Below are 20,220 nucleotides of genomic sequence, written 5' to 3' on the forward strand. Positions count from 1 at the left end.
TCCTCCATGGGCTGGCTGGGCATGAGGCCTGCAAATGTCTGGGATGCCTACAAACATAACACCTGCGCTCTGTTACTTCCTCTCCCCGGCGTATTCCAGAAAGTGCAGTAGAAGCAACTGGAGGCACATTAACATGGGTATCAACATGTGGTGGCTTAGAGGAATGGGGAACAATGGGGACAGAATAACTGGGGGCATCCGGTGTTGTGGAGCTGTTAGGCGTCTCTCCATCCTCCAACAGAACCCTCCACTGAGGCTTGATGGTGAGCACCTCATCAGCTAGAGCAGCAGCTTCCTCCACTGTCGCTGGTTTTCTCTCACGCACCCATTCCCGGATCTCAGCGGGGCACTGGGCAAAGAATTGTTTTTTTAGGATGACCTGCAGGAAGGTCTCCCAAGATAAGGCCTCCTCTGCCTCCAGCCAGCGATTACATATTTGTTTGAGTCTATGAGCATATATCTTAAAAGACACTTCCCCATCACAGGCTAAAGCACGGAACTGAGTCCTGTAAGTGTCTGGGGTCACAGCATAATGTTCTAGAATAGTCTGTTTAATCTCCGCATACTCACAGTTCCACCGAGGGTCCATAGCTCTATAGGCTTAAGCAGCTCCCCCCTCTAGGAGCCCAACCAGATGCCGGACACGCTCCCTGTCCGGGACTTCCATTAATCGACACTGATGCGCAAAGTCCTGGAAGAAGCCCTCAATGTCGCCTGCAGCCTCATTAAACGGCTTAAAGTCTTTGCGGGACACCCTGGGAAGTTCCCTCATGATGAGTGCTGGGGTTACAGTCTGTCTGGAACCTCTCGCGGCTTCCACAGCGAGCTGCTTATCCAGAAATGCCATCTCCTCCATCCTGCGCTCCTTCTCTTTAGCTCCACGCATGACCTCCATCTTATATTCTATGGTGGTCTCCTCTCCCAGCAAGGCCATCTCCTCCTCGTACCACACAACCCACTGACTTTTTTGGGTATTTACTAGTGATGAGCGAGTACTAAAAAGCTCGGGTGCTCGAGGCTCGGGCCGAGCATCCCAAGATACTCGTGTACTCGGCCCGAGCACTGAGCCCAATGTTATCCTATGGGAGACCCGAGTATTTTTATGAAATGACCCCCGGCAGCATGTAGAAACCCTAAAAATGTCACAAAAGTCTCAGAAGAGTGCTCAAATGACATGGCAACAGCATGGGGAAGACCCCTTGAAGCATTTATCACTCAAAAGTCACAGCTGTGAACAATTTTGTCCGAGTTTTACGCCATTTTTACGGACTCACCAGAAAACCTTCCAAAGTGACACCAAAATGAATTTTCATGGCGGAAATGGTAAGGGCACATACCCAATAGTGAGATAGAGCTGGTGTATGTTACTTTTTGAGATTAATACATGAAAGATTTTACGTAAAACATTGTGTGGCACTCCGATGTCCAAAACGCACGTTTTGTGCTTTTTACTAGCAATGTCGGTCATTTTTTTTTCATTCTATCTCCCGTCGGTCGGTCTCGCTCTGTTGGTCTCTCTGTCTTGTCTGTCCCCCTCTCACAGTCTGTCGGTCATTCTCCCCCCACTCTCTTACTTACCGTTCCCCGATCACTGCCGCGGCGCTGCACAGCTGTTCACTAAACTCCGGCGGCTTTTCCTCTTTTGAAACAGCCGGCCGCTCATTAAACAATCTCGTATTCCCTGCTTTCCTGCTTTTCAGTGCCTATGATTGGTTGCAGTGAGACACGCCCCCACGCTGAGTGACAGGTGTCTCACTGCACCCAAACACAGCAGCCGGTGTGTGTGTGTGTGTATACTGTGCAGTGAAATAAATAATTAAATAATTTAAAAAAACGGCGTGCGGTCCCCCCAATTTTAATACCAGCCAGATAAAGCCATACGGCTGAAGGCTGGTATTCTCAGGATGGGGAGCTCCACATTATGGGGAGCCCCCCAGCCTAACAATATCAGTCAGCAGCCGCCCAGAATTGCCGAATACATTAGATGCGACAGTTCTGGGACAGTACCCGGCTCATCCCGATTTACCCTAGTGCGTTGGCAAATAGGGGTAATAAGGAGTTAATGGCAGCCCATAGCTGCCACTAAATCCTAGATTAATCATGTCAGGCATCTCCCCGAGATTCCTTCCATGATTAATCTGTAAATTACAGTTAAAAAACACACACACCCGAAAAATCCTTTATTAGAAATAAAAAACACTAACAAAGTCCCTCATCACCAATTTATTAACCCCGACAAACCCTCCATGTACGGCGTAATCCACGGACCTCCAGCGTCGCGTCCAGCTCTGCTGCATGGAGGTGACAGGAGCTGCAGAATACACCGCCGCTCCGGTCAGCTTCACACAGCAACTGAAGACAGCCGCGCGATCAGCTGAGCTGTCACTGAGGTTACCTGGATCCAGCGGTGGATGCAGCGGTGGCCGCGGGTAACCTCAGTGACAGCTCAGCTGATCGCGCTACTCACCGCCGCTCCGGTCAGCTCCATGCAGCAACTGAGGTGAGTATAGCGATCAGCTGCTGTCACTGAAGTTAATCGCGGCACCGCTGGATCCAGCGGTGGCCGTGAGTTACCTGACTGACAGCAGCTGATCGCGCTACTCACCTCAGTTGCTGTGTGAAGCTGACAGAAGCGGTGGTGTATTCTGCAGCTCCTGTCACCTGAATGTAGCAGAGCTGGACGCGACGCTGGAGGACTGTGGAGTACACCGGACATGGAGGGTTTGTCGGGGTTAATAAATTGGTGATGAGGGACTTTGTTATTGTTTTTTATTTCTAATAAAGGATTTTTTCGGGTGTGTGTGTTTTTTAACTGTAATTTACAGATTAATCATGGAAGAAATCTCGGGGAGACGCCTGTCATGATTAATCTAGGATTTAGTGGCAGCTATGGGCTGCCATTAACTCCTTATTACCCCGATTTGCCAACACACTAGGGTAAATCGGGAAGAGCCGGGTACAGTCCCAGAACTGTCGCATCTAATGTATGCGGCAATTCTGGGCGGCTGCTGACTGATATTGTTAGGGTGGGGGGCACCCCATAATGTGGGGCTCCCCATCCTGAGAATACCAGCCTTCAGCTGTATGGCTTTATCTGGCTGGTATTAAAATTGGGGGGACCACACGCCGTTTTTTTTAATTATTTATTTATTTATTTTACTGCACAGTATAGACACGCCCACCGGCTGCCGTGATTGGGTGCAGTGAGACACCTGTCACTCAGAGTGGGGGCGTGTCTCACTGCAACCAATCATAGGCGCCTGTGGGTGTGGAAAGCAGGGAATATGAGATGGCTGTGTGCAGAGCACAGCGCGCCCGCCGGTATAAAGGCTCGGTCACGCTGTGCAGGCCGGCCAATCACTGCAATTCCACAACTAACAGGGCTGTGGCATTGCAGTGGTCTGCCAGCCAATCCCTGCATGAGGGCTGGCTCTCAAAAGAGCGCCAACATGCAAAGATGAAGACCACGAGTACAGCACGAGTATCGCGAAATTACTCGGTACCCGCCGAGTAGCCCGAGTACAGTGATACTCGTGCGAGTACCGACTAGTAACAAGCATACTCGCTCATCACTAGTATTTACCTCCGGCTGCCGTCTTTCTTCCGTTTGCTGTGAGGATCCTTCCTCCACGTCATTTTGAGAGCAGACTCCTTCTAGCGCCTCAATCAGCTGCTCCTTGGAGAGTCCTTTGAAACGAACTCCTACTTCACGGGCCTTTGATTGCAGGCTCCCCAAAGTCCAGGTCTTGTACTCTGCAGTGCTGGTTCCTGATGTTGAGCCATTGTCCTCCATTCCTTCTGCTCTGATCCCAGCGCTGCCAAACAGTTTGTGACGGGGGTGTACAACAGAGCAAAGGATGGATGAGGCCGAGGGACGATCCAACAGGTTTATTCACAAGAACACTGGAACAGCACACGATAAGTCCACGTAAAACAGATTCGGGAGCCCTTCCCGACAATCCTCGGACCGGATAAAAAAGCGATCGTCCTTACAGTAGTCCAAAGAGTTCCACACAATCCCACGGGCCGCCACACAGGCCTAGCTCCGTCCGTGTCCACAGCCACCCAGGCTGGGAGCTCCTTCTTCTTCCAAGTTTCAGCTCACTCTGAAGTTACAAAAAGGGAAATGCATTGTCTGTGCTCCTTGACCAGCCCACCATGTTCAGGGGGTAGGGGTCACACATCCTATCATCAATGGTTTGGTCCATCACAGGGCTCCGATATGTCTGCTAGCCACAGTAGATGAAGGGATCCCCTGCTGTGCAGAACAATGACTATTCCTTCACTGGCCAATGCAATTACAGACTAGATACACAACTCTGGATAGAAGAAGACAGGCTATTTACATAATCACATTAGATGCCAAGACTGCAATTGTATGAGAGAGACACATTGAGACCAGTAGCTCCCCCAAGGAAATACATGAATTACAACTAATACAACCAGGGAAAAGTTACATGACATATTATACAAAATAAATGACAGGGAAATATACATATCATGACATAGTATCACAGCATATACAGTGAGAGGGTAAATTACATCTTCACAACTTGGTTTAGCCAGAGGTCCAATGATATCAACAGCTACTCTTTGAAAGGGTTCTTCTATTATAGGGAGCGGTTGCAGGGGTGCCTTTGGGTGATCTCTGGGTCACCCTCTACGCTGACATATGTCACAAGTTCGGCAGAAATGCGCCACTGCTTGGGAAATCCCCGGCCAATAAAAAGTTTGAGTCAATCATCTCTCGGTGCGGGTTTTGCCTTGATGGCCAGCCGTAGGAATGTCATGAGCCAGGTGTAATAGGGGAATTCTGTACTTCTGAGGAACAATCAGCTGTTTGCTATAAGTCCAGGGCTTATCTAGGGAGTCGGCATTGGCAACCCGATACAGAAGTCCATTTTCTCTGATAATTCTTTCTCCGTTCTCCCCTAGCTGCTCTATTTCAGCTCGGGCTCTAAAACTAGCAAAGGTGGGGTCAGTCTCTACTTCTTGTCTAAACTGAACTTTATCCCAAGTAACATTCATATTATCCCCACAAGAAGAATCACTCACTGGCTGTAATGGCAGTTCTGGTGGCCTCATTTCCATGGATGGGTTGTACATGCTTGAACCACAAATAAATATAGAACCGAGGTATGGTATCAGCATAAGACCACAGAAAAAACAATACCTCTAAAAATATTTAAGTTTTATTTAGAAGATTATAAAAAATGACAAACAGTGTCTCTCTAAAAATACATAAAGGACAACACAGTGCCAGTGAGATGTTGGGAGGAGATAGTTTCAGCGTGAAAAGGATAGCGATAGATAGATATTCACAGAGTCGTCAGATTACTGATCTCATAGCCTTTATTGACCCTTCCTGACGACGGAGGGTGTCCTAAGTTACTGGACACTCCCCGTTCCGGGTGGCTGTCCCTCCCTGTCCCTATCTCTAGCCAAGGGGTGTCCACCACCAACCCAGGTGATTAGTGCAAAACCATAAATATACACATAAACACAAATGCGTTAAATTTGGTTCCTGACTCAATAAGATACTTCAGTCAGATGAATTTAAATTTTGTTAGGTGGAGCTGTAGGGGACCCGCTGCAGTAGCTGTCACCCCACGCTCTCCCGACGCGTTTCTCCCCCACCTAACGCAATGCTGGGGGATCATCAGGGGTAAAAAAAGTCATACCTGTTGATGCACAAAAAAGAGAGGACAAGTAATGTCTTAATATAACTTCATCAAAGTAGATTGAAAAATCATTATATTCTCTTGGGTATATAACTTACATAACGGTAATAGTTATAGAGCTGGATATGAACGGTCCAACCCAAAAGCCTCTTGATAATATACCAGAAAAACTTGGTTTTAATCACATGATATGCTGGCAGATATTCTCATTCAGAAGAACTTGTCTCTAAATAAAGCCGACAAGAAAATATTCTGAGGAACTGAGTTGATAGGCTTGGAAGGGGGGAAGGGGGGAGAGGGGAAGGAGGGGGAGGGAGGAGGGGGGAGAGAGGGGGGGAGGGGGAGGGGGGGGGGGGAGGAGGAGGGAGGAAGGAAAGAGGTAATCTCAGTTAAAGAATTTGAGTTTCTGTATCCAAAATTTCCAGTCACAGCCACCTTTTACGCCACTCCCAAAGTGCACAAGGGACTTAATCCAATTAAGGGCCGTCCCATTGTCTCTGGGATAGATGCTATTGGCCAAAATTCCAGTATCTATCTTGATACGATTCTTCGTCCCTTTGTTACAAGTCTACCCTCATATATAAGAGACACTAATGATCTGATATCTAAATTAGAGGGTATTATCCTTGAACCTGATACGTTACTTGCGTCAATAGATGTGGAGCAACTCTACAGTAGTAAGAATCAAATATCCAGCATCAAGGAGGATAAAAATAAAACTTGTATTTATTTGTATAAGTATAAAAACATACAGACTGTGCAGTGGACACAGAGGCACAAGTGCAAAAAGTGGATCTATCGGACGCGTTTCGACCAGAGAGTCTTATTCATGGCTTATTCGGGCCAGGGCGTTCCTTGCATCGGTGCAGAGTCCAGGAGTGAAGAGGGGTGAGCTGACAAATTTCTCTTTCTACAACTCTACAGTAGTATCCCGCATGAACAGGGATTGGAAGCAGTCAATTCATATCTTTCTACACGTGGGACCCAGTGTCTTGTTCATAGCAAATTCATTGGGGACCTATTACGGTTCATATTAACACATAATTTTTTCCTCTTTGGAGGGAAATTTTACCACCAGCTCAGGGGCACGGCGATGGGGAGTCCATGTGCCCCGACGTATGCCAACATGTTCCTGGGCTGGTGGGAGAACACCTATGTGTTTGAGGACGAGGATGTCATTTTTTCCCCCCATATACAATTTTGGGGGCGTTATATTGATGACATCCTCGTCCTTTGGACAGGCACGGAATCCCTCTTTGTGCAATTTTTGGAAAAACTTAACAACAACAACATTGGCCTAAGGTTCACGTATGAGATGGATAGGGACTGTCTGGCCTTCCTGGATCTAAAAATCTCAAGGGATACTTGTGGCAATTTGGCCACTACGATCTATAGAAAACCTACGGCAACCAACAGCCTCCTTAGGTGGGAGAGCTACAACCCAGCCCCCCTGAGGAAGGGTATACCGAAGGGACAGTTCCTTCGTCTGAGAAGGAACTGTTCATCACTTCACGACTTTGAATCCAAATCCTTGGATATGAAAAGTAGGTTTCGTAGGAGGGGATATCCCTCACAGATCCTTGAACCAGCATATAAATTTGCCCAATCCACTCAGAGAAGGGAACTACTAAAACCTATGAAAAAACGAGAAGATGATCAGATCATTAGGCTTATAGCCACCTATGATGATCAAAATCCTAGGGTTATGGAAATTTTGAAACGCCACTGGCCTATCCTACAAACGGATCTGGATGTGGGTAGACATATATCCCCACACCCCAGCGTTACCTTCAGAAGGGGCAGATCTATCAAGGACCATCTAACTCACAGCCACTATGTACCCCCGAGAGGAGAAAACACATGGCTAGATCGAAAACCCCAGGGGACATTCAGATGTGGGAGATGCGTGTACTGCCCTTACATTAATCAGAGGAAGGAGTTTTTAAACATTAAGACCAGAAGATCCTTTAAAATTAAAGACTTTGCCAATTGTAGAACGGAGGGAGTGGTGTATCTTTGTACCTGCAGCTGCCCCCTGGCCTATGTTGGCAAGACCAGGAGGCAGCTGCGGGTCAGGATAGGGGAACATCTGGGTGACGTTGGTCATGAGAGAGACACAGCCATTGCACGGCACGTTAACCAGTGTCACCAGGGAGATACGGGGGCTATATCTTTTCAAGTGATTGAAGTTGTTGGTAAACCAGCACGTGGAGGTGACTGGGACAAAAAAATTCTACAGAGAGAGGCAAGGTGGATTTTCCTTCTTGACTCAGTCTCCCCAGGGGGACTTAATGAAAATTTGAGCTATGTTAGCTTTCTCTAAATCCTACCTGATTCAGTATAAAAGACAAGAGCGTTCTGGTATCAAATGGTTCCCCGTCTTCCATATATATATATTATGTTTTTCTTAATCTCTAGGCACCTTGGGTGCTATCCTTGGGTATGTCCCCTTTATGGATACTGGGTCCCCAGGATTTGGGGGAAACCCCCAAAAACCCCCCCTCCCCCCCCCCCCCCTCCCTCCTCCCTAACCCCCCTTCCCCCCCCCCCCCTCTTATGCCTTTCCGACAACTGGTGCCTGGTGTGCACCCTCTCCTGTACAGCGCCTGTTCAGAGATCTGGAACATTTGTTGATACACTCAAATTTAGGCATATTACGTGTGAGCTATCTTTAAGGCAGAACATAACCTCACACTTTTGCAGCTATATTTTTCTGTCTGATTATGGATATTGCTTCTAGCTCTTATGCCTAGTCCTGAATGAGCAAAATTTTATGCTCAGTTGCTGGGCACCCCCCCCCCCCTAATTTAGCTGAGGTCAATAACAGTAACTTTATTTATAACTTTTATTGTCCTAGGTATCTTACATATATAATGACATATCACTTCAGTATATCTTACACTGTCCCCTTATTATGTAGTGCTGCCTTGTGCAGCTTAGCTCTGCACTGGTCTATAATGCCTAGAGCTATGTTCGAGTAATAACCGAAAAAAGTATATCAGGTACCCCCTTTCATACGGCCTCCTTGGGTTTATAAACAAGTAACCTTCCTATATTTATACTTATCCTATTTTGCCCATGTTATACATAACGGCAGGTTACTTCCAGTTACCTAATACGGCCTCTTCATCTACAGTATTTCATTCTGCTAAGCTGTAGCTCAGCTCTGCATTAAGCGACATGTCACTTTAAGCAGCATGGCACGCCCCTCGCAATCCTCCTCTATTCTGAGTCTGGACATGTGATGGATTCATACGAGATCGTAGGATTGGCTTAAGAGATCTGTCAATCACGGATTCTCAGCCTGTGGGGCGGGAGCAACACTGTTTACTTCCGGTCGCGGGAGGTTTAAAACACCTCCGTCCGTGGGATTAGGCACATATCATCTGGGCACAGGACAGGACACAGCGCTGGCTCCCTGCGGTTAGATGTGCTTCGGCGCTCGGGACACTTTGTCCTTGCAGGTTGAGCTTTTCTTCGGACCAAGTATCGGTATGTCTTTACACCTTTTTGGAGTGTTTTCTCCCACAGGACATTTCAAAGGACTAGTAATGGTGCTGTAAATGTCCTGTTGTTTCCTCTTGCAGAATCGTTATGGGATCACCTGTAGTGATCATTTGTTTTCATGTCTTTAGGTGAAAGAAGTGTTCATTATAACACTTGGTCACTATACTGGAACACTGTGTAAAGGAGCTTTTCTTTGCAGGTATACACTGTCTTTTTTCCATAGATGTATGTCCTGTCCTGTTTATATTCACATATTTCTATGCGGGATATTAGATCATTATTATTATTCCTTATAGGATTATATAGATTCCGATGCTGCGTATTGATACAGCACCCCCTACCTAAGTGACCAAGAAATTACAGGTATTTATTTTTCAGGACTAGTCAGGTGTCATCTAGTAAATTTATGCTTGCACCATTTGTCCTGGTTTGGTGGATACAGGACGATATACCACACTGATGTGGCTCCCTAAGGGAATTCAACGTACTTCTAGGTCCATGACTATTATCCTTTTTTCATTTTAGGACTGGACACACTAACAGTGTAGATATTGGTGTAACACCATCAACTAAAGAAATTGGACTCTTTGCATGTATAGGTATCTACTTTTCTCTATGGGACACTGTAGGTTTCCTGAATCTACCTCGTTTAATTGGTATTTTACTGTCTCTGTCTATGCAGATGTCCCTGCTGCCCTAATGTGACCTAGACATGGTTAGGATGTGATCCATAAGCCTTTTAAATACAAGGATAGGAAGACTCATGTGATACCTTAGGAGTTTTTTTGATTTACTAAACTCCTAGCATCCCATTGGCTATTCATCCATTTTTGGAGTTATAACGAGGTATTTTTCATCTTATCCATTTTGTTACCTCTTTCCTTCCTCCCTCCTCCTCCCCCCCCCCCCCCTCCCCCCTCTCTCCCCCCTCCTCCCTCCCCCTCCTTCCCCTCTCCCCCCTTCCCCCCTTCCAAGCCTATCAACTCAGTTCCTCAGAATATTTTCTTGTCGGCTTTATTTAGAGACAAGTTCTTCTGAATGAGAATATCTGCCAGCATATCATGTGATTAAAACCAAGTTTTTCTGGTATATTATCAAGAGGCTTTTGGGTTGGACCGTTCATATCCAGCTCTATAACTATTACCGTTATGTAAGTTATATACCCAAGAGAATATAATGATTTTTCAATCTACTTTGATGAAGTTATATTAAGACATTACTTGTCCTCTCTTTTTTGTGCATCAACAGGTATGACTTTTTTTACCCCTGATGATCCCCCAGCATTGCGTTAGGTGGGGGAGAAACGCGTCGGGAGAGCGTGGGGTGACAGCTACTGCAGCGGGTCCCCTACAGCTCCACCTAACAAAATTTAAATTCATCTGACTGAAGTATCTTATTGAGTCAGGAACCAAATTTAACGCATTTGTGTTTATGTGTATATTTATGGTTTTGCACTAATCACCTGGGTTGGTGGTGGACACCCCTTGGCTAGAGATAGGGACAGGGAGGGACAGCCACCCGGAACGGGGAGTGTCCAGTAACTTAGGACACCCTCCGTCGTCAGGAAGGGTCAATAAAGGCTATGAGATCAGTAATCTGACGACTCTGTGAATATCTATCTATCGCTATCCTTTTCACGCTGAAACTATCTCCTCCCAACATCTCACTGGCACTGTGTTGTCCTTTATGTATTTTTAGAGAGACACTGTTTGTCATTTTTTATAATCTTCTAAATAAAACTTAAATATTTTTAGAGGTATTGTTTTTTTCTGTGGTCTTATGGGTTGTACATGTCCACATGGGCTGCTCTCTTGGCTTGACTTCTGGTTACCGCACCGACAAAGTGGCAATGAAGATTCCCCACATCATTTACTAGAAGAACGTCTGCAGGGAGGCCGCTCATCACACCGACCACACATTGTTTTGCCCCAAAGCCATAATCCAGGGTCACACTCGCTCTTGGAATATATCTCTGGGTACCTCCTGCCAGTTCAATGGCAATTCCTGGTCCCTTTTGAATTGCTTGTGGTTGAATTACTCGGGGATCGGCTATGGTGAGGAAAGCCCCAGTGTCACGGAAGCCAACAACTTTTTGGCCATACAGCACGACCTCCTGTAGATGTTTGTCCTGAAGATCAGAAGAACAGGTGGCTGGAGCTCGCACCCCATAGACTCCGGGTAGGGGAGCCAGGATATCTGAGTCACTTGGCAAGTCATCAGGCACAGAATCCAGCTCTTCTCCTGGTGAAGGTGTCTGTAGATAATGAACAGGCAAAGGCGGTCTGTAGCTGTTCTGTCTCCGAACACCTGGACATTGGAATTGCATGTGCCCAGGCTGCCCACACCCATAACATCTGCGCTCTGGGATTCTTCCTCCACGTCGTATTCCCAAAGGTGGAGCATGAGTAATGCGAGGCACAGTCACACGAAGGTCCCCATGAGTTGACGGTCTAGGGTGATGGTGAACATTTGGGCCAGAAGGACCAGGGGCCGCCTGCGTTGGAGGGTTGGTGGTTTTTTTCTCACTGGGTAGTAGTTTTTTCCACTGAGGCTTGATGGTGAGAGCCTCATCAGCTAGAGCTGCAGCTTCCTCCACAGTGGCTGGTCTCCTTTCACGCACCCATTCCCGGATCTCAGTAGGGCACTTGAAGTAAAACTGCTCTTTTAGGAGGACCTGGAGGACGGTCTCTAAGGTTAAGGCCTCCTCTGCCTCCAGCCAACGATGCCACAGATGTTTGAGTTTGTGGTCATACATCTTGAAGGACACTTCCTCATCACATGCTAAAGTACGGAACTGAGTCCTGTAAGTGTCTGGCGTTACAGCATAATGTTCTAGAATAGTCTGTTTAATATCCGCATACTCACAGTTCCACCGAGGGTCCATAGCTCTATAGGCTGCAGCAGCTCCACCCTCTAAGAGCCCAACCAGATGCCGGACGCGCTCCCTTTCTGGGACTTCCATTAATCGACACTGATGCTCAAAGTCCTGGAAGAAGCCCTCAATGTCACCAGCAGCCTCATTAAACTGCTTGAAGTCTTTGCGGGACACCCTGGGAAGTTCCCTCATGATGGGTGCTGGGGTTACAGTCTGTCTGGAACCTCTCGCGGCTTCCACAGCGAGCTGCTTATCCAGCAATGCCATCTCCTCCATCCTGCGCTCCTTCTCTTTAGCTCCACGCATGACCTCCATCTTATATTCTATGGTGGTCTCCTCTCTCAGCAAGGCCATCTCCTCCTCGTACCACACAACCCATTGACTTTTTTGGGTATTTACCTCCGGCTCCCGTCTTTGCTCCCCTTGCTGTGGAAATTGTTCCTCGGTGCCATCTTGCAGGCAAGCATTTTCCAATGCCTCAATTAGTTGCTCCTTAGAGAGTCCTTTGTAGCCGACACCTAATTCACGGCCCTTTGTTTGTAGGCTCACCACAGTCCAGTTCCTGTATCCTGAGGTTCTGGTTTCAGACGTTGATTGGCCGTTGTCCTCCATTTCTTCTGCTCTGATCCCGCCGCTGCCACCAGTTTGTGACGGGGTGTACATCAGAGCAAAGAGAGACAACAAGCCGAGGATGATCCAACAGGTTTACTAACAGGAATACAGGAACAGCACACGACAAGTCCAAATAAAACAGATTTGGGGGCACCTCCCGATAATCCAAAGTGCCAGATCACGACGAAATAGTCCTCTTCAGAGTCCCAGAAATCCCACACAATCCACTGGACGGCGAGATCTGTCCGCAGAATCAGATCTCGCTCCCTTCCTCTTCAAAACTCAGCTCCCAACTGCATTTAGAAACAGGAGTGAATTGTCTGAGCTCGTGGGCCCGCCCCTCAAGGGTAGGGGTCTATGCAATGGTTGGGCCCACTAGAAGATTCTAGAAGGTTGGCTCCGAGATGTCTACAGGTTTGTGTAGTTGGCGTTATCCACTGCTTACGAAACAATGAGAAGTTCCCCTGGCTGTGTGGACAAGAGATAATTACATTATGGGCCCAGAGACACAGAAGATGGGGGGGAAGGTATGGTTACTTACATCCCAAGACATAGTATTACAGAAAATACAGTGAGAAGGTAAAATACATCATGACACAGCCGTATACACATAGACACACACACCTGCGTACAGCCGTATACACACACACACAGACATATCCCTGCATACAGCCGTATACACATACACACAAACCAAACCCCTGCGTACAGCCGTATACACATACACACAAACCCCTGCGTACAGCCGTATACACATACTCACAAACCCCTGCGTAGAGCCGTATACACACACCCCTGCATACAGCCATATACACACACCCCTGACTACAGCCGTATACACATAAACACCCCTGTGTACCGCCGTATACACATAGACACACACCTGCGTACAGCCGTATACACACACACCCCTGCGTACAGAAGTGTACACATACATACACCCCCCTGCGTACAGCAGTGTACACATACACACACACCCCTGAGTACAGCCATGTGCACATACACACCCCTGCGTACAGCCGTATACACACCACTGAGTACAGCCATATACACATACACATAAACACCCCTGCGTACCGCCATATACACATACACACACCTGCGTACAGCCGTATACACACACACACCCATACGTACAGCGGTGTACACATACACACACCCCTGCATACAGCCATATACACATACACACACACACCCCTGCGTACAGCCATATACACACACCACTGAGTACAGCCATATAACATAAACACCCCTGCGTCCTGCCGTATACACATAGACACACACACCTGCGTACAGCCGTATACACACACACATACCCCTGCGTACAGCCGTATACACGCACCCCTGAATACAGTCATATACACATACACTCTCCTGCGTACAGCCGTATACACACCACTCAGTACAGCCATATACACACACATATAAACACCCCTGCGTACCGCCGTATACACATACACACACACCTGCGTACAGCCGTATACACACACACCCATACGTACAACAGTGTACACATACACACACCCCTGCATATAGCCATATACACATACACACACACACCCCTGCGTACTGCCTTATACACACACCACTGAGTACAGCCATATACACATATACACCCCTGCTTCCTGCTGTATACACATAGACACACACACTTGCGTACAGCCGTATACACATACAGACACCTGCATACAGCCGTATACACACACACACACACACACACAGACACCTGCATACAGCCGTATACACACACATCCGCGTACAGCCATATACACACACACATCTGCATACAGTCGTATACACACACACACACACACACACATCTGCGTACAGCCATATACACATAGACACACACACCTGCGTACAGCCGTATACACATACACACACCTGCGTAAAGCTGTATATACACACACATATACACGACATATACATAGATATAGTCACATAGAACTGTATACATATTTGAAAACATTCACATACAAAAATTCATACACAGACACAATCCTATACACTCAGACACATACTGGGGGGGCTTTTTACTTTTGATGATTGGGGGACACTTCTCTCTTCTTCTCTCCCGTGCAGCCACAGACTTCTTTGATGGTAAAATCAAATCCCACGGGCTAAAGGACCTGTGGTGACATCACGCTCATGTGATCATAAGGGGTGGGGCCTCAGCAATACAGCTGAAAACAGAAAGAAACTCCAGGTGTCCTGGAGTTCTTCATGATAGAAGCGGGGGTCTGAGGTAAGACCTCCAGATGGGAGGTTCAGGGGGGCGCAGGGGGGGCACAGCCTGCATGATTATAGTGGACGGGAGGAAACATGGCCACGCCCACTAACAAAGCCGGTCACGCCCAATACCCAGGCATCTCCTAGAAACTGGGATGTAGCTGCAAACCTTGTCTGATGCTCCTCGGCTGGATGGAGGCAGCGCGTGTTGCATGACGTCATTATAGCACACATGGCCGCGTACTGTGCACTGTGAGCGGCCGGGTCTCCTGAACTATACGGCCGGTCATGTGCTTGTAGAAGTGTCAGTGTGCCCGGCCACAGTACAGGAGACACGGCCGCGCGCAATTCACTGTGCGCGGCCATGTGTGTTATAATGGCATTATGCAGCAGGCGGCCGGCCCTCTACAATACCTGGGAGAGCAGCCCGGGGGGCATTTGCCCCCCCGGCCCAGCCCGCCCCTGCAACCCGGCATAAGTGTTGTTCCACTGCCTGTAGAAAAGGTCACGTTACAGTATTCATCTTCAAATAATCAAAACAAAAAAAATGAAAAAAGGGAGTAAGGGCTGTGGACGAGGTGGTAGTGACTGTGGTGGTCGTCCAAGCAGTGTGATCGAGCTAAATAAAAAGGTTCCTGCTTTGTCTACCTCTGCCTTCCTATCCCAATTTTCTTGTCCACGTGGGAAAGCCCTCTGGCGCCCTGAACAGTGCAAACAGGTAAAGAGTTAGATAGCGGAAAATGCCTCCAATTACTTGTCGAGTAGCAAATCCCAAGGGTCCACACAGACAGACTTGAGTAGCGTAGAGGCTGGCCCATCAAATCATAAGCCTGGTCCTTCTTCCTCACAACATCAGTATTCTAAGGAAACGTATGACACCAAAGCAGGTTACTCAGAGGAACTGTTTACGGGACCCTTTGACCTTTCATGCCTCTCACTGCGCAACACCACCAATGCAGGTGAGGCCATGGTGTGCAGTGATGCACAGATCTTTGAGCACCCAAGGCCAGAAGACAGCCATGTTGTTGGTCGTGACATGCTGGGCAATCAGGTGGAAGTGTTGGAAGATGATGAGACACAGTTGCCCTCAGGTCAGCCTGAAACCTCCATTCCCGAAGATATTGACCTTTAGGAATTTGAAGACGACATGGTCGATGATGAGGTGACTGATCCAACATGGATGGGTGGCATGGATTGCAAGAGCAGCAGTGCAGAGGAACATGTGCCCATAGTCCGCAAAAAGGCTGTAAGACATAGGGTTTCCACCACTGCCAGAGGTCAATCAACAGTGCACCTGGCACCACCACCTGTGGCATCTCAGAGTCCAAGGGTCTGTGCACTACTTCTGCCATCTCAGAGTCCAAGTTTTATGGTGCGATTGTGTGGGAGTTTTTTTTCAAGAGTCCTTCGGACCAAACGGTTGCCATTTGTCAAATTTGTCAGACCAAGCTTAGCAGAGGCAGAAATACTTCCAACTTGGGCACCTCCACCATAAGAAACCATATTTAACCCAAGCACACCACTAGGTGGTTGACAGCTCTAGGTGAAAAACATGATTTCCAGACTCAAAACTCTGCCACTTCCCCTGGGCTGCCTGCTTCCCAAACTGGTGTGCGAGAAGGTGGCGCTGATGCCTCCTTCTCCTAACCTGATGTTGGCCAAACTCAATGACAACGACCACATCCGCTTCGGTGTCCCAGAGTTCTGTTCAGTTGTCCATACTATGGACCTTCAAAAAGAAGCGAAAATACCCCGTTACGCACCCAAGGGCAGAAACTATAACTGCACACATTGCACGATTGATAGCCTTTGAGATTTTGCCGTATCGGCTTGTGGGAACAGAGGCTTTCTACGACCTTTTGGCGGTGTGAGAAAATTAATGTATTAAACTCCTTGGCATGTTATGCTCTGTTGTATATGCTACCATTTTTTTTAAAAAAAGCTATTGGGAGTACCTACTGATGCAGTGCTCCATAGTGTCTGAACCACTACACCCTAGGGCAGTGATGGCGAACCTGTGGCACTCCAGCTGTTGCAAAACTACAATTCCCATCATGCCTCGCCATTCAAAGCAAAAGCTTTGGCTGTGAAGACATGATGGGAATTGTAGTTTTGCAACAGCTGGAGTGCCACAGGTTCGCCATCACTGCCCTAGGGGAACTGATTGTATTAAACTCCTTGACATTTTATGCCCTGTTGCTTATCCTACCATTTTTATTAAAATAAGCTGTTGGAAGCTGTTGGGAGTAACTTCTGATGCTGTGCTACATGGTCTTTCAATCATTCCCCCCCTTGGGAAACGGAATTTTTTTAAATCCTCTGTATTAGCTAGTGGAATAAAGCCTTAGTTCCAGAGTGAAACAACTGTCACTTCCACGGTGCTGCATGCTTCACAAACTCCGGTCTAGCAAGCAAGCGATGATGCCTCCTGCTCCCAACTTGATTTTGGGCAGATGTAATCATCATCAACGACATCAGCTTCGATGTCCAAGCGTGGCGTTCATTTGTCCATAAAAACATACAGTTAGGTCCAGAAATATTTGGACAGTGACACAATTTTCGTGAGTTGGGCTCTGCATGCCACCACATTGGATTTGAAAGGAAACCTCTACAACAGAATTCAAGTGCAGATTGTAACGTTTAATTTGAAGGTTTGAACAAAAATATCTGATAGAAATTGTAGGAATTGTACACATTTCTTTACAAACACTCCAAATTTTAGGAGGTCAAAAGTAATTGGACAAATAAACCAAACCCAAACAAAATATTTTTATTTTCAATATTTTGTTGCGAATCCTTTGGAGGCAATCACTGCCTTAAGTCTGGAACCCATGGACATCACCAAACGCTGGCTTTCCTCCTTCTTAATGCTTTGCCAGGCCTTTACAGCCGCAGCCTTCAGGTCTTGCTTGTTTGTGGGTCTTTCCGTCTTAAGTCTGGATTTGAGCAAGTGAAATGCATGCTCAATTGGGTTAAGATCTGGTGATTGTCTTGGCCATTGCAGAATGTTCCACTTTTTTGCACTCATGAACTCCTGGGTAGCTTTGGCTGTATGCTTGGGGTCATTGTCCATCTGTACTATGAAGCGCCGTCCGATCAACTTTGCGGCATTTGGCTGAATCTGGGCTGAAAGTATATCCCGATACACTTCAGAATTCATCCGGCTACTCTTGTCTGCTGTTATGTCATCAATAAACACAAGTGACCCAGTGCCATTGAAAGCCATGCATGCCCATGCCATCACGTTGCCTCCACCATGTTTTACAGAGGATGTGGTGTGCCTTGGATCATGTGCCGTTCCCTTTCTTCTCCAAACTTTTTTCTTCCCATCATTCTGGTACAGGTTGATCTTTGTCTCATCTGTCCATAGAATACTTTTCCAGAACTGAGCTGGCTTCATGAGGTGTTTTTCAGCAAATTTAACTCTGGCCTGTCTATTTTTGGAATTGATGAATGGTTTGCATCTAGATGTGAACCCTTTGTATTTACTTTCATGGAGTCTTCTCTTTACTGTTGACTTAGAGACAGATACACCTACTTCACTGAGAGTGTTCTGGACTTCAGTTGATGTTGTGAACGGGTTCTTCTTCACCAAAGAAAGTATGCGGCGATCATCCACCACTGTTGTCATCCGTGGACGCCCAGGCCTTTTTGAGTTCCCAAGCTCACCAGTCAATTCCTTTTTTCTCAGAATGTACCCGACTGTTGATTTTGCTACTCCAAGCATGTCTGCTATCTCTCTGATGGATTTTTTCTTTTTTTCAGCCTCAGGATGTTCTGCTTCACCTTAATTGAGAGTTCCTTAGACCGCATGTTGTCTGGTCACAGCAATAGCTTCCAAATGCAAAACCACACACCTGTAATCAACCCCAGACCTTTTAACTACTTAATTGATTACAGGTTAACGAGGGAGACGCCTTCAGAGTTAATTGCAGCCCTTAGAGTCCCTTGTCCAATTACTTTTGGTCCCTTGAAAAAGAGGAGGCTATGCATTACAGAGCTATGATTCCTAAACCCTTTCTCCGATTTGGATGTGAAAACTCTCATATTGCAGCTGTGAGTGTGCACTTTCAGCCCATATATATATAATTGTATTTCTGAACATGTTTTTGTAAACAGCTAAAATAACAAAACTTGTGTCACTGTCCAAATATTTCTGGCCCTGACTGTACATTTCTGAATTATTTGAATAGAATTTGAATAGAGGGCCACTAGAGCCGATGGTGTTGGTGAAGGAGGAGGAAGAGGGCAAGGCCAATATCCAAATGGCCACATTGGCAATAGCACTGTAAAGTGTTATGGAGTACGTATTCCAACTTTCACACTAATGATATAGGGGACGCAGAAAACTACAAATGACTGCCATCCCTCCCCAATGTATGTTACAGGGCCCACCTGAGAACCCTAAGAAGTCTGAGATTTGAGGACAGCCAGTGGCCCTTTCTACATTTGAGTAGAGGGCTAGTGGTGATGGTGGAGGAATACAAGGAGGGCAAGGTCAACATCCCAACGGGCATATTGTAGCTGACCTTTTAAAGTGTTGTCAAATTTGTCCCAAAAAAGGAGGTGTGAGAAAGACACCAATATAATGTATAAGTTACTGCCCTTTCTAATCGAAAAAGAAGTAAAAATGTAAAAAAACGACACGTGTGAACATATGCTAAAGTGTTTTTTTGGGAGGTCAGGGCTTGATTTGACGTTTTATTACAGTTTTTAGGCACTAAAAACTGTTTATTAGCAATTTCTTCTCTTTTACTTTGGTTTGAGAGCTGTTCTGGCGACTACATAAACGCTGCGTGCTGCTCTGACCATGTTATTCAAAGACACCAGAAATGCAGTGAGGCACCTTCTACAGGCTGTGCCCATACTGTTTCAGCCTTTTCCCATCCATTTCAGCCTTTTCCTCAGTCACTTTGGTCACCGACAGGTCCGACATAAAATTATTCTGGTTTCCCATAGACTTACATTAGGGTTTGAATATTCGCGAATACTCGAATAGCGGCGAGGTATTCGCTGGATATCCGTTGAAGCGAATAATAGGGTATTCGATCATCCCTAGTTGGCACATAATCTGACAATTAAATATCACTTTAAAAATGATGAATCCTTGGATCAGGGGCCTAGTAAACTATATAGGAAACAAGGTAATATTGGTCTTAACTTTTCAGAACTATTAACTTTCGCTGAATCTAAAAACAATGAAAATAGAAAGTCAGGAAAATATAATTGCTCTCAATAATGATTTTGACACTTCCAAACCGTTTTTCTATCCTTTACAATGAAGACCATCAATGGATGGCTTTCAAGAGATAGTAA

General features: G+C 46.6%; 1 long non-coding RNA gene across 1 annotated transcript; it reads left to right on the top strand.

The window, feature by feature from the left end:
• The first annotated feature begins 8,980 nt into the window (after positions 1 to 8,980).
• LOC142296936 (uncharacterized) lies at positions 8,981 to 9,531 on the top strand. The gene is made up of 3 exons (XR_012751722.1): positions 8,981 to 9,173; positions 9,317 to 9,387; positions 9,485 to 9,531. It is a non-coding gene; the product is annotated as an uncharacterized LOC142296936 (long non-coding RNA).
• The last annotated feature ends 10,689 nt before the right edge of the window (positions 9,532 to 20,220 follow it).

This window comes from Anomaloglossus baeobatrachus, chromosome 1 (genome assembly GCF_048569485.1).
Source record: "Anomaloglossus baeobatrachus isolate aAnoBae1 chromosome 1, aAnoBae1.hap1, whole genome shotgun sequence".
NCBI lineage: Eukaryota > Metazoa > Chordata > Amphibia > Anura > Aromobatidae > Anomaloglossus > Anomaloglossus baeobatrachus.